A 15,869-nucleotide genomic window follows, 5' to 3' on the forward strand; every position below is an offset into this window, starting at 1 on the left:
AGAAAACTGAGAACCAGAGAAGTTAGGTGACTTCTTCACAGTCTTGTTATTTACTAGTTAAGCTAAGAAGAGAACTGCAAATACAATTTACATCTCCTGATGTTGTACATTATTCTATGTAAAAATTTTATTTTAAATATTGGTATAACAAATACCAATCGTATCTTAATTAATGCTTTCTTCAGATCATTAATTAGGCTTAATTACATAACTTTGACAAAAATTATGAGTTCTTTTGAGAATAACTTTTACTTAGCCATTTTCACAAGTAAATACAGTACCTAACAGTACATTATCACATGTGTGATATGATGTCAGATGCATATAATTTTAATAGCAAATCACAAAATTGCTGCATTACTATGGTTATAGAAGCTTAAGCTTCTTCACAACTCAAAGAGAAAACCAAACCTGAGCCAGTATTTTATCCCTATGTGCTTAATCTCTTCTACTACATACAGAGATTCCTCCCCAAACAAGTTTATTTCATAATAGTTGCCAGTACAGGGACTTAATAGCATCTCTTTGTAGTATGGGTTTATTGTTTCTCCATATCTTAGTCACAGTTTCTTAGAAAACAAAAGCTGAGTCAAAGCTTGCCACACTTAAGCATTATTGTGTGATGCAATAGCAAGGAAACAAGAAAGCAGGGAAGTCATTTAAGGAGCTGGACTTAGTTTCCAAAGAAAGCACAGCTGGTTACTTGGTCTGGCAGGATGTCCTCCAGAACTACCATTTGGCTATTTTACCTTGAAGGAACATCTCAGGGGAAGGAGGTTAGAGGGATTAATCTGCTAGTTCCTTCTTATCTCCTTTTACCTATTATAGAGAGTTTACCCCATGAAGTAGTAACTCCTCCACACTTCTAGAATGTGTACCTTCGTGTAGGTGCTAGGGAATCAAGATCCCACATCCCACAATATGGTCTGAGCCCAGAAGTTGGGGATGAAACTCTGGCCTTCATAGGTTGGGTTGCAGTGGACACGGGTTTGTGCTGTGGGTATAAAGACATAAGCAAGGTAAAACCTTAACTTTGAGGAGGCTAAGAAAGCTGATGATTAGAGACGGGACAAATGTAGTAAGCGGGATGAATGTGGTGGCTGGACTTTCCAATGAGCAAGTGGCTAAGGACCAAAATGCAGGTGGGGCCAAGAGAATCTGAGAACCATAATTTGGTTGGATAGCTTGAGTAAATAACTGGTTGAAGTAATACATGTAATCTTTGGATTCCCTATGTCTGGTTTTTTTGGATCCTTGTCTAGTTATACATAAATAATAAGTAACACATAATAAGTAATTTTTACTATAAAACATTTAACAAGTTTTTAAAGGAAGAAAAACAATTCTATTTTCTTCCTTGCTATTGTATTATAATGGAAAACAGAATTTTGACCTTGCAAAGTTTGTAAGTAGTTGACAAATTGGAAACCTATTATTAATTTCAAAAAGATGAATATATCCTTCATATACCTAAGTATGAAAAGATACATATGCACTTTACTACTCAAAACAAAAATTATAGTATTTTCTAGTCCAGTCTAGATCTTATTCTCAAATATTTTCTTTTGATTTTTAATGCCAGGTTCTTACTGATAATCCAGAATTAGTTTTCTTTTTTTTAAGAATTCTTTGAAATTAGTTATTTTACTAATTACTACATTTTTCCATAGTTAGAAAATTCCTTCATTTTCATTCAATCCTTATCATTAAGAAAGTCCTAGTGAACAATATAGTTGTTTATACAGTTACTCTCATTAACAATAAAACATACACCCCGGGCGCCTGGGTGGCTCAGTTGGTTAAGCGACTGCCTTCGTCTCAGGTCATGATCCTGGAGTCCCGGGATGGAGTCCTGCATCGGGCTCCCTGCTCAGCAGGGTGTTTGCTTCTCCCTCTGACCCTCCCCCCTCTCATGTGCTCTCTGTCTCTCTCATTCTCTCTGTCTCAAATAAATAAATAAAATCTTTAAAAAAATAAAAATAAAAAATAAAATAAAACATACACCCAAAAATCTCTTCTTGATGTTGCATCCTTCTCTTAATACTGTTAGTTGTCTGTACTTTTTTAAAGCAAACTTCTGAAATAATTTGTTTATAGTTTCCAGTACACGCCATCTCTCTACTCTCTCTCTCTCTATCCCTCTTTCTTTTTCTTTCTCAATATTTTTAACAACTACAATGTAACTGATTTATACAATAGGCCATGTTACCTGGTCCTGAGTCCAGCTACAGGAGAGGGCTGAATAGAGGTTCAAGTGTTAGATTAGAGGGGTAGAAGGAAGCCTTTTGCAAAAATTGAACAAGCAAAAAAAACAACACAATTAAATGCTCAGGGCAGAAAGTAATTAGATACCTCCACTTTTCTCTAGTCATGTCTTCTTTTTTTTTTTTTTTTTTTTTTAAGATTTTATTTATTTACTTGAGAGAGAGAGAACACATGAGAGGGGATAGGGTCAGAGGACGAAGCAGACTCCCCGCCGAGCAGGGAGCCCGATGCAGGACTCGATCCCGGGACTCCAGGATCATGACCTGAGCCGAAGGCAGTCGCCCAACCAACTGAGCCACCCAGGCGCCCACTAGTCATGTCTTCTAATGAGCTTATATTTTTTTCCTAGCAGTAAAAACTGAAAATCTTACTTTCTCTAACCAAATATGCGCTTCAAATGTATAGTTATAAATATGTATGCATATGTATGTGCATATACGTGTATAGCTATAAATGTATAAATATTGATGCTTCTTCATGTAACAATTTAGAAAATACCCGGCTGCAGCCTCGAGCCGCTCTGCCCGCCAAGCCGGCGACCTGCGCCACTGCCCGAGCCTGTGCGCGCACCTCGACTGCGCGCCCCACATCGGGGCGCTGCGCGACTGGGGCGGCTGGCTCTCGCCGCTCCGATGCAGCCTTCTCCTTGTGCTGCCTGAGCGAGCCGCCGCGAGTCTACCACGACTTGGCCGAGGTGGTGAGCTGCCAGTGGTCATCTCCCTCCGAGGCAACTGAGAGTTTCATACGGAAGGAAATTTGGTTTGCACCTCCACAATTCTATGAAATAAGAAGACTGGGGAACTTTGCCTCTCTCTCTGACTTGCACAAATTTTGTTTGGACCGTGCATCGGAAGCAATGGAAAGATGGCTGCCGATCACATTTTTAACTGCTGATGCAATGCTCCAGCTTTTACCAGGATCGATGAGCTGGACTTAGGAGATTCAGAATTTTTAGAAAATGTTATGTCCTCTGAAAAAAAGACTGAAGAAATCATGAAGGAAGGCAAGACATTTCACCGACTAGTGTAACACAGCCACCATGTGTATAATCCCCACGTAACTATCCATTTGAAGTATAAACAGGTTTATCCTAAGACCTATGTAATAAGAGCCATTTGTAGAGCACTGCTTATATATATTTTTTTTTTTTAGATTTTATTTATTTATTTGAGAAAGAGAGAATGAGAGAGAGCAAGCTCATGAGAGGGGGGAGGGTCAGAGGGAGAAGCAGACCCCCCACTGAGCAGGGAGCCCGATGCGGGACTCGATCCCGGGACTCCAGGATCATGACCTGAGCCGAAGGCAGTCGCCCAACCGACTGAGCCACCCAGGCGCCCGAGTACTGCTTATTTGTACTTAGTTGACTGCTTGGAGTTGTCCTGTGGAATACTGAAGGTTGACTAGACTTGCTTGGAGCGGAAGGACCTGCCCAGAAGTTATAGAACAGTCTTTCACATTTCAAGCGCATTGGACCACTTCCTTGCTTATTTCATTCTTCAAACCTTACAGTATCCCACAAGTATCAATAAAGTGCTAATGATGTTGTTCCCAGATTGAGGAAAAAAACTTTCACAAGGGTTTCCAGCTCTGTGTTATTTTATTATCAGAAGTTTAAATAAGATGTCTGGTATATGATCACTTTCCTTGATGTGCTTAGGAGATGGATCCATGACCACCTTAGATTTGCTGCTGGAATTAGTTGAAGGGTATCTGATTACACAGGGGACAGTAGACTGAGCCGACCTTCAAGTGACAGGGTCATTATTTTCTTATATGTCTTTAGCTTGATGATTAACCTTCAATTCTGTTTACTACCAAATGGCCTTAGTTATTAGGTTTACCAAATGGGAAACCTATTTTAAAGAAATATGAAGCCATCACAGAAGCCATAATTATTTTTACTCTGGAGCAGTAACTAATGAATGCAAAGAGATTAAAGATATGTAGAACTAGTCATCACTCAGTGGCGCTTTATTAATGATGCTTATTTTCAAAAAAATTTTTTTAAAGTTTTATTTATTTATTTGAGAGAGAGAGAAAGCATGAGGTGGGGAGGGTCAGAGGGAGAAGCAGACTCCCCGCTGAGCAGGGAGCTCGACGTGGGACTCGATCCCGGGACTCCAGGATCATGACCTGAGCCGAAGGCAGTCACCCAACCGACTGAGCCACCCAGGCGCCCTCAATATTTTTAATATGGGTAATTTTTTCATGTTCTCTTTTAAGAAGAATACTGTTTTGATTAAAGATGGGAAATGGCTAAGACATCAAAAAAAAAAAAAAAATTAAAATACCCAAGTTAGAAAAACAGATGAAAACTTAGTAATAATAGATCATACAACCACGTTGTCACATTTCCTTCCAATCTTTTTTATATTTACTTGTACAATAACTGGCAGGTATCTTAAGTCTTCAGTTGGAGTTTTGATAATTGAATATGCTTATGTAACGATAGCAGGATATAGAAAATTTTCATCAAGTTAGAACATTCCTCATGTTCTTTTTAGTCAAATGTTCAGCCTCTTCCAGAAGTAGCCATATTTTAACTTCTCTAATAGATTAGTTTAGTTTTTTTTTTTAAGATTTTATTTATTTATTTATGAGAGACCGAGAGAGAGAGAAGCAGAGGGAGAAGCAGGCTCCCAAGGAGCAGGGAGCCCAATGCGGGACCCGATCTCAGGAGCCTGGGATCATGACCTGAGCCGAAGGCAGACGCTTAACCGTCTGAGCCACCCAGGCGCCCTATAATAGATGAGTTTTTAATCTGGTTTCTTTCACTCAACATGATTTTGGGTTTCATCTGTGTTGTTTCATGTGTCAATGGTTCATTCCTTTTTATTGGTAGGAAGTATTCAATAATATGAGTATATTTCCATGAGTTTATCTTTCTTCTGGAGATGGATCTGTGAGTAATTTCTCTAATACCAAATGAAATATCCAAAGAAAATAGCTAGCATACTATTTAAAGCTATATCCACACACATAAAATATAAACCTAAAATGATTTTTAAACTAAAGTTATCTATTTCGAAATATGTGTACTCACCAACTTCTTAAAACAAGAAAGGGGTGTGTGTGTGTATTTGTGCATGCACGTGTGTGAGAGTTTCCCTTTTAAGAATTAAATTAGCTTTGGGCGCCTGGGTGGCTCAGTTCGTTAAGAGACTGCCTTCGGCTCAGGTCATGATCCTGGAGTCCCTGGATCGAGTCCCGCATCGGGCTCCCTGCTCAGCAGGGAGTCTGCTTTTCCCTCTGACCCTCTTACCTCTCGTGCTATCTCTCATTCTCTCTCAATCAAATAAAAAAAAAAAAAAAGAATTAAATTAGCTTTTAGCCGTGGAAATCAAAGAATAAAAGAATGATAATTCTTTGTTTGCTTCAACAAATTTTTTTTAATATAAAGAATTTTACTGAGGAAACAACATTTGTTTAATTAACAAACTATTAATTAGGGAACAGAATTTATACATAAGAAGAAATTTTTAAAATAACCTGATGATCAACTTTCTTCATGTTCAGGTATTTTAGAAACCATTAATTTCAACTCCCAAATCCAAATATCAATCTCCAACTCCCAACTCATATATATATATATACACATATACTCTCTTTCCTATAGCCCACAATGTTTATATTTTTAGTTTTGCTTTTTAAATAGCCTTTTTATCCACACCAATATAATATAGATATAATGACGTCTGTATTTGACTAGAAAGATAATGGTTTTTATGACTAAAATAAGAGCAATTTACTCAATTTGATAAGAACTCTGTGTGTATGTGTTCTGTTGTAATTATAATATGATATAGTGACTTGTAGGACATGCTGGGTTGGCTGTCTTGGCTTTTAGGTGTTCTACATCTGTCACTACATCACATAAACTCACTGTGAATATTTTGTAATTCCGGATCATAGCCAGAAGGAGGATAAGAATTTCGTTCACAACTTTGCATCTCTATGTCTCCAAAAAAGGGGTTACCCACAAATATTTTCAATAATTATTGAAAATCTTTTTCTATAAACTTTCAGACTTATTCAATTAAAATTGCTGTTGTTTTTGAGAAACTGCTTTATTTAACCAATTATTGCCAGTAAGTGGAGAGAAAGCACGTATATCTGATATAAAGTGAGTTTCAAAAAGCTTCAGAAATTGGGAGAGTATGAGATTGGTGCTGCCAGAGAAGTGAGAGAGATACTGAGGCCAATACAGGATGTGGATCAACCAACAGTAGGAAATCCCTATTACCTGGTGAAATACAGAGGGAATGAGTGGTATGGGAGTCATGGATAAGTGAGTATGCTTGTCCCTTACACAAGAAGGAGAGTGGGCCGCTTCTAATATATGCTAAGAGTTCTCTTTCCTATTTTATTTCTCTGATTACATAAGTTGTGCCTTATGATCAGATGTTAATGTTATATAAGAGTAATGACTAATTGTGTGCATGTCTGTGTGTGTGTGTGCGCGTGCGTGTGTGTGTGTGGATATGTGCATGTCTGTGAATAAATGTACTGTAGCTATGCTTTACTGCTTTCATGCATAATTACTTGCTGGCCTCTTTCCTCTGTACTTCACTTCTACCACATTTTATCTTCTTCCTCTTGGTTTCATACCAAAGTTCCTCCCCAGTGCTACCAAAATGCTAAAGAAATAGCATGATCCATAAACAGTGTATTTTAGTCTTTCTTCTGTGTGACTGCCCTGATAAGTGACTGACTATATGAACATTTCCATTTTTAGGGTGTCGTTTAGTTTTATTTTGTTGGTCAACATACTTTTTTAATGTCCTTTAAACTTAAAAAAATAATGATTCAGTGAAATGTCTGAGATTTAAATATAAATTTTATGAGATATATAGAATATGAATTATAAAGGAAGCCTATATTAAAAAAGCAAGAAAAATTACATCAGTTCAAACTTAACTAACAAAAAAACCTTTTATTTAACAAAGTTTTTTTTCTTGCTTATTACATTTTAGGTGCTATTTTAAGAGCTTATAAATATCAACTCACTTAATGCTTATCACAGCCCTATGAGTTATTGCTATTATTATCTATGTTGTACACATGGAAAAACTAGAGCACAAGGAGGTTAGGTAACTTGTTCAAGGGCACAAAGATAGAAACTGAACCAAAATTCAAACTCAGGTCATCTAGCTCCAAAGTCCATTACCTGAAACACTATAATATGTTTCCAGCTGTATTTCTCCATTTTGATAAATAATAATACATTCATTATAATAACAACATTGGAAAATGGAGAGTGTAATCAAACCCAAAAAGCAAAGTTTATGTAAGGAAGGAATGTCATTCCGAAGCTAGTTTAAATAGCACAAATTTCTCATATAACCTCACCCAAGAGGGTAATGAGAAGATCCTGAAGTGTTATTTTGGCAGTAAACACTGAAGTGTTTACAACTACAGCATACTCATATAAAAAGCATGCTCATTCTTTTTTATATAATATTGCAGAGGAAAGGAGTATATTCCCATGTGTATGAAATTCATCTACAGCAATTTAGATCAAATAAAATTCAATCTAAGTTGAATCATTTTACTTACAAAAGAAAATGAGCAAACAAACCTAAAGGAATTTTCATAAAGCCTCCATTTATTTTGAAAATGTAAGTCGATCTGAAATATCACGCAAGTATTATCAAGTAAACTTCAGCTTTAAGACTTAAGTTTTCTGATCTGTCTACCTATCTCCCTGGCCCCCATAAATAGTAGAATTTTAAGTCCATAGTAGAATTTAACTTAAAAGTAGAATAATAATTCCATTTCCTATTTGCAAAATATATGGAAACTTCTGATTCAAAGTATAGTCTCAGATAAAAAGTGGACTTGCTAAAACTCTATTAAGTATTTCTCCAAAATAATTGAACCATTTTTTAAAGGATTTTTTTTAGCTTTTTCTTATGGAAATAGTCAAACATGAAAAATAGGTAAGAGCACAAATAATCTGATGTATCCATCATCCACCTTCAACAATTATCAATACATGACCAATTTTATTTCATCTAAGTGTCCCCTTTGAGTTATTTTAAAGCAAATCCCAGACACCATATTATTTCATCTATAATTACTCAGTTCATATCTCTAAAAGAGAAGGACTTAAAAAAAATATTTTATTTATTTATTTGCCAGAGCTAGCGAGAGAGAACACAAGCAGGGGGAGTGGCAGGCAGAGGGAGAAGCAGGATCTCCACTGAGCAGGGAGCCCAATGTGGGGCTGGATCTCAGGACTCTGGGATCATGACCTGAGCCAAAGGCAGATGCTTAACTGACTGAGCCACCCAGGCATCCCAAGAAAAGAACTTTTAAAAACATATCCAAAGTGCCATTATCATACCTTGAAAAATCTAATAACTCCTTAATATCATTGAATTTCCTTATGAATCTTTTTTTTAAGATTTTATTTATTTTTATTTGACAGAGAGAGAGAGATAATGAGAGAGAGAGCACAAGCAGGGGGAGCGGCAGGCAGAGGCAGAGGGAGAAGCAGGCTGCCTGCTGAGCAAGGAGCCAGATGCGGGGCTCGATCCCAGGACCCCGGGATCATGATCCAAGCCAAAGGCAGCCGCCCAACCGACTGAACCACCCAGGCGCCCCTTTCCTTATGAATCTTATAAATTTTTACAGTTTGTTTAAATTGGGATCCAGATAATGTCCAGACAGTGCAATTGATTGATACAGACATTGAATCTATACGTTCTCCCTCTGTTGTTGCTTCTTTCTTTCTTTCTTTTTTTTTGTTGTTTTTTAAAGGATTAACAAGAATGAAAATATATGTATAGACATACATTTATATGCATGCATATTTATAAATATTTGAACAAGAAAATGCACTATATGATGTAGTAGTTAAGAACATGAATTCTGAAGCCAGAATGCTTGCATCTTAATCCTGCCTCTCCCAGCCTCCAGGTGCATGAATTTTTACAAATGATTTAATTACTTTGGCATTCAATTTTCTAATCTATAAAATGGGACTAATAGTAATACGATGTATAAATACCTCATAATATTTGAGGGACTAAATATATTAATATGCATAAAATGCCCAGGTACTTAGGGCAATGCTGGCACATAATATGCTCTAACTGCCCATTAGGAATACATTTGTGTATACATTGAGGAACAAACACCAGCACGGATATGTGCATAGGTCTTTGTGTTGTGTGTATAGGTGTGTGTGTATTTGTATGTGTGCAGTGGAGACTTAGCTACAACAGAAAACAACTTGATTTATTTCTCCGGCATCCTGTTCAAACTACTTAAGAGATCTGTTCCTTTTTGTCCTTGGATAAAATTTAAGGCATATTCCTTGGCTTGTCTTACAGTCCTTGGAGACTAGAAAATGTTCACATGACTTCCAAGTCCAAACACAGACTCATGTTAATAAAATGTCCACAACCTTGGAAGTTCAGAACTCTAAACTCAAAACTTCTCTCATTCCATATTTCTTGACTACTTCAGTGTTGAGGAGCCTGCAAGGGCAGGGTCCAAAGTCAGCTTCTTCCCCCTCGCCCCCACCTGGTCTTGTCTTCTCCCACTCATGAAACTGACTCCAGCCCCACCAGGACACAGCAGTGAAGTGAATTAAGCAGTGGTCTGCAGAGGTAGGCAGGGATATTATAATGAGCAGCCATGGTAGAGCCAGTTTCATTCTGGGGGGAGCAGTTTTGTGCTGTCAACAGAGAAAGTTTCTCTGCTCATGCAATGACGTCCTATGCACCCCCTGGCATGTCACCCTGGAGGATGCTTGCTCAGTTCTTCAAGATTCAACTATATTCATCTTCCTCTATATTTCAAAGTCTTTTTGGCTTTTCAGGTGACTTTTATGACAAGCTGATTAAACAATCTAGGTTCACTACATCAATGAGAAGCATGCAACTTTAATCCTTGGTTGTTTTGAGTACAGTTACCTTTGAATCAATGTTTTCTGTTTCACTATCTCAAGGCAATCAAGCCAGTTTCTTATTCTTTGGAATGACAAGGTTTGAACCACATACCAAATGCTGTGTTCTGCACGTTCTGGTGAACATACACAAACTCTCTGCATTCTCCCTACCAGGTTTGCTGGGAGGAGGAAGCTCCCCCTCCCCTCCCCTGCCCTATAAGGACTTGGTAGGACCTGAAGCTCACCAGAGACCTTCTAATTGTCCAGCCTCTTTCATGATTGCTTAAGAGTCTTTATTGGGCTGGATTTGGAAGAAGGTATAGTTAGCTATGGGTCTCACAAGTGGTAGTCATGTTGTACACTTGCAGATACTACTGGGATGGGCTGTCCTGTTTTTTGGAAATCTGGTGTCACTTATTATCTCTGCTCTTGCTACTTTGTGTGTCACTGAACATCAGCTGGAAAATGTTCCATTTTAATGTCCTATTACATGTATTGTATTTATATATACACAAACACTAATGTATAAAACACTTTATATGAAACAGAAATATTAAAGCATCATTAATCTAAAAATATAGATTGGATAAAGAGAGAAGAGGTTGATAAAATACATAGAAAATTGGATTATTTTCAATTGGTTGTTTTCATTTTCATTATAAGAACAATGGTATCTAAGGACACCTGGGTGGCTCAGCCAGTCAAGTTCTGCCTTCAGCTCAGGTCATGAGCTCAGGGTCCTGGGATCCAGCCCTGCGATGAGCTCCCTGCTCAGTGAGGAGCCTGCTTCTCCCTCTCCCACCATCCCTCCCTCTGCTCATGCTCTCTCCCTCTCTCTTAAATAAATAAATAAAATCTTTAAAAAAAAGAGAGAGAACAATGGTATCTAGATTGGAAGGAAAAAAAAAATAAGTATCAAATGAATTAGGAAGATACAACTAATGTTGCTTTAGATGAGTCCAAAAATACTAAAAGAAACCAGATTACTGTCAAATATAAGGCTGCATATACTTGAAGATATTTGGGGTCAGGAAGTAAAAAAAGACACTTTCATTAAGTAAAAAATAATTTCTACTATAATTTATTATTCTATTTTTTTCTCTCTCTTTTATCCACCTCTCCTCCCATCTACCTCCCTACCAACTTACCTACCCATTATCTTTTTTATCACCATGCTGGAAGCTATTCAGAAAAATAGATAAGACCCTCCCACAGGGATAAAATACTCATTTTATAGCACTATTTAAAGGCTTCCAGAGCTTTATGTGTATTACCTCACTAATTTTCACAATATCCTGTGAGATGTATAGGTGGAAATTATTTCTCAATTTTATGGATAGGTATAGTAAGGTACTGTAAACTTACCAAATAGACTTACGTATGAATAAAGTACAAGAAACCAAATGAGCTATGCTTTTGCAAAGTATAGATTAATAGCTTGTATTTTATTCTTGAAGTTAATTTTATGTGTTGCAGCATATTCAGAAGTTCTTCAAAGGTTGATAAAATTAGAGCCATCTTCTCAATAGTCTTGTGATATGCTAATAAATAGGTAATTTCATTAAATATAATAAGCATTAATAAAAATAACAATGGGTAATACACTGCTGCAGAGACTTCCTGCATCTAGTTTTATACTCATAACAACCCTGTAGCTCTGATTCTCTATTGCAGTGTAATAAATTGTCCCCAATTTTGCATCCTAAATGACAAATATTTCACACAATTCTGAGTTCAGAAACCAGGAGGGGCTTGGCTGAGTGGTTCTACCTCAGGGTGTTTTACAAGGTTGCAGTAAAACAGTTGACTGGGGCTGCGATTTCATCTGAAGGCTCAACTGAAGGAGGAGCCATTTCTAAGTTAACTCACTTTATTGACATAATTCCATTCTTGGAGGGTTGTTGAACTGAGGGCCTCAGGTGCTTGTCAGCTATTGGGCACAGACCTTTCCCATTTCCTTGCTATGTAGGCCTCTACGTTGGCAACACTGCCTTTCACCTTTCTGGTATCTTTATAAAGGATTTTACGCTTCCCCTCAGCCTAATCTTTGGACTACATTTTTCTGGTATTGCTTTAAATTTTATCTTTTGTCAGAAGGCATTTCTTAGTTTTATCATTCATTTCTATTTGGAGAAGCTGAGAATTTTCAAAATCATAAAATTCTGGCTCCATCATGTTAACAGTCTTTCTTTTAGTTTATCTCTCTTCTTCTTTTTAGTATAATTGAGAGTAGATTTGATGGCACCTTCAACATTTTGGCTAAAAATCTACTTAGCTCAATCACCTGTTACATTAGGCTCATGTTTTACTTTCCACATGTATCAATTTGGTAGGGCTGTTGTAACACATTACAACAGATTGGCTGGCTTAAAAAGAATTTATTTTCTCACAGTCCTGGAGGCTAGAAGTCTGAGATCAAGGTGTTAACAGGGTTGGTTTCCTCTATGGCCTATGTGCATGGTCATCTTCTGTTGTCTTTTACGTGATCTTTCCTCTGTGTCTATGCCTTAATCTCTTCTTATAAGGACACTAGTCATGTTCAATCAGTGCCTGCCCATATCACCTTCTTTTACCTAAATTACTTCTTTAAAGACCCAGTCTCCAAATACAATCACATTCTAAGTACTGGGGATTAGGACTTCAACATATGAATTTATGGAGGACATAATTAAACTCATAATATTCTGCTTTCTTCCATCTCCTCAAAATTCATGTCCTTCTCACATGCAAAATGCATTCACCCTGTCCTATTAACCCAAAGTCTGAATCCATTATGGCATCAGCTCTAAGTACCAAATCTCATCTAAATAACATCTAAATCAGATATGGGTGAGACCAGAGATATGATTCATCCTGAGGCAAAATTCCTCTTAAGCTGAAACCTGTGAAATCAAAAGCCATCTGCCTCCAAAATATAATAGTGAAACAGGCACAGGACAGGAATTCCCATTCCAAAAGGGAGAAATTAGAAAGAAGAAGAAAGGAGCAATGTGTCCCAAGCAAGTCTGAAATATAGCAAGACAAATTCCATTATGTTTTAAAACTCAAGGATAATATTTCTGCTTTGTCCTTTGTGTCCACTGGAAGGATACCCTTGTCTTCCATGTTCATCTTTCTGGTGGCCCCATGCCTTTGACACTGGGCAGCTGTTTTTTTCCCCTTAGATTTGGGAGATGACTCTGACCCCTTTAGAACCAAGGAGGCGAGCCCCAAGTCCCAGGTCTATGCCCACTGGGCCTGTGGTGCCAAGGAAATCCTGACAACCTCTGTACCACCTTTAGAGTCATTCCCTCCCTTTTTAAAAAGATAACACATGTTTACAGATAGATTGCTCTGTTGGAATGTCCTATTGAATCTTAGAAATCTGTCCTATCTCTGTCCCTTTAAGTTCAAGCGGCAACTCCTTCTGCTGGTATAACCCCATCTCTATTCCTGGTCTCTGCTCAGGTGGTTGATTGGATCCTAACTCACATGCCTATCATCTCTTTAACAAACGTTCTTCAGCCATTCACTTGGAGAGTGTGTTCTCTCCAGAGCATGCTTTCTCACTTTTTGCAATACAGATAGTCTGAGAATTTTCCAAATCTTCAAATGTTGGTTCCCTTTTTGCCTAACAACTCCCACTTCAGTTTATCTCTTTCCTCTTTCAATTTACTATAAGCAGCCAGTGGAAAACAGGCCACAACTTCAACACTGTACTTAGGAATTGCAGCTAAATATCCAAGTTCATCAGTTACAAATTCTTATTTCCATAAAACACTAGCACATAATTTGCCCAAGTTCTTCATCTCTTTATAACAAGAATTAACTTTCCTCCAGTTTCCAATAACATGTTTCTCATGTACCTCTGAGATCTCACCAGAAACATCTTCAAAATTCATATTTCTACCAACATTTTATTTACAATGATATATGTATAACTCTAAAATAATAGAACTTTTCTCTATAGCTCATCTCTTCTCCTTCTAAGCTCTCACCAGAATCACCTCCTTATTATTACCAACAATCTATTTAGGACAATCTAACATGCACCTCAAAACTCTTCCAGTCTCTACACAATGCTCACTGACAAAGCCACTTCCACGTGTTTAGGTATTTGTTACAGAAACACTCTACTTCCTGGTACCAGAATTGGTATTAGTTTGCTAAGACTGACATAATCACAGAGTGGGTGGTTTAAACAGAATAAATTGATTTTCTCATAGTTCCAGAGGCTATAAGTTAAAATAAGTTGTGGCAGGTTGGTTTCTTTTAAGACCTCTCTCCTTGGCTTATAAATGGGCACCTTCTCTCTGTGTCTTCACGTGGTCATCCTCTGTTGTCTGTATCTTGATCTCCTCTTTGTATAAGGAAACCAGTCCTATTGGATTATGGCCTACTTATATAACCTCCTTTACCTCTTTAAAGGTCCCATCTCCAGATATAGTCACATTCTGATGTACTAGGGATTACAGTTTCAACATATAAATTTTGGAGGAATATAATTAAGTCCATTACTACACATGACTACAGCAATAGTCTTGATAAACTTTTGCTATTACATAACAAGGATCCTCTTTCCTACAGTTTCAAACAAGATTTATCTCACTTACTTGTAAGCGTCCATCCATAACCTTATCAAAGAACATGGGGCTTCTATTAACAATTTCTTTAACACACATTAGACTTTTCATACCTATTTATTTTTTGACATTTTCTCTTCCAAGCCCATTGGCCACATCAAAACTATGCCTACGTTTTGTTTTTTCTTACAACAGTACCTCACTTCTAGGTATCAAACAGATGCTAAATGCTATCGCAACAAAATTAATTATTCTGATATTTATCAGTTTAAAACGACAATACTTTTATTACCTCATGCATTTTCTTACAGTCAGATCTGAGAGAATGTTTCTGGCTCAGGATTTCTCACAAGGTTATAAGTCAAGCTGTTGACCAGAGATGAAGTTATCTCCAGGTTTGACATTAATAGGACATTCCACTCCTGAACTTAATCAGATAGCTGTTGGCAGACCTCCTTTTTGGGGAAACTCATCAATGATAATAAATATTTTAATAAAAAATAGTTGTAGATAATGTTGATTGAGCACATCATCAAGTGCTTGTGTATTGTTTAATTTTACACTCACAACAACCTTACCATGTTAATATTATTTCACACCCATTTTATAGCTAACACTATTTTTTAAATTTTAATTAATTAATTAATTTTTATTATGTTATGTTAGTCACCATACAATACATCATTAGTTTTTGATGTGGCGTTCCATGTTTCATTGTTTGGGTATAACACCCAGTGCTCCATGCAACATGTGCCCTCCTTAATACCCATCACTGGGCTAAACAATCCCCCCACCCTCCTTCCCTCTGAAACACATAGTTTGTTTCCTGTAGTCCATAGACTCTCATGGTTTGTCTCTCCTTCTGATTTCCCCTCTTCATTTTTCCCTTCCTTCTCCTAATGTCCTCCCTGCTATTCCTTATGTTCCACATATAAGTGAAATCATATGATAAATGTCTTTCTCTGCTTGACTTAATTCGCTTAGCCTAATACCCTCCAGTTCCATCCATGTCGATGTGAATGGTGGGTATTCATCCTTTCTGATGGCTGAGTAACATTCCATTGTATATATGGACCACATCTTCTTTATCCATTCATCTGTTGAAGGGCATCTTGGCTCCTTCCACACTTTGGCTGTTGTGGACA

General features: G+C 37.3%; 1 pseudogene; it reads left to right on the forward strand.

The window, feature by feature from the left end:
- The first annotated feature begins 1,087 nt into the window (after positions 1-1,087).
- On the forward strand, positions 1,088-13,472 carry LOC118010905 (annotated as a pseudogene).
- Positions 13,473-15,869: the final 2,397 nt, after the last annotated feature.

The sequence above is a fragment of the Mirounga leonina genome, unplaced genomic scaffold (genome assembly GCF_011800145.1).
Source record: "Mirounga leonina isolate KUSES-001 unplaced genomic scaffold, KU_Mleo_1.0 Mir_129, whole genome shotgun sequence".
Taxonomy (NCBI): Eukaryota; Metazoa; Chordata; class Mammalia; order Carnivora; family Phocidae; genus Mirounga; species Mirounga leonina.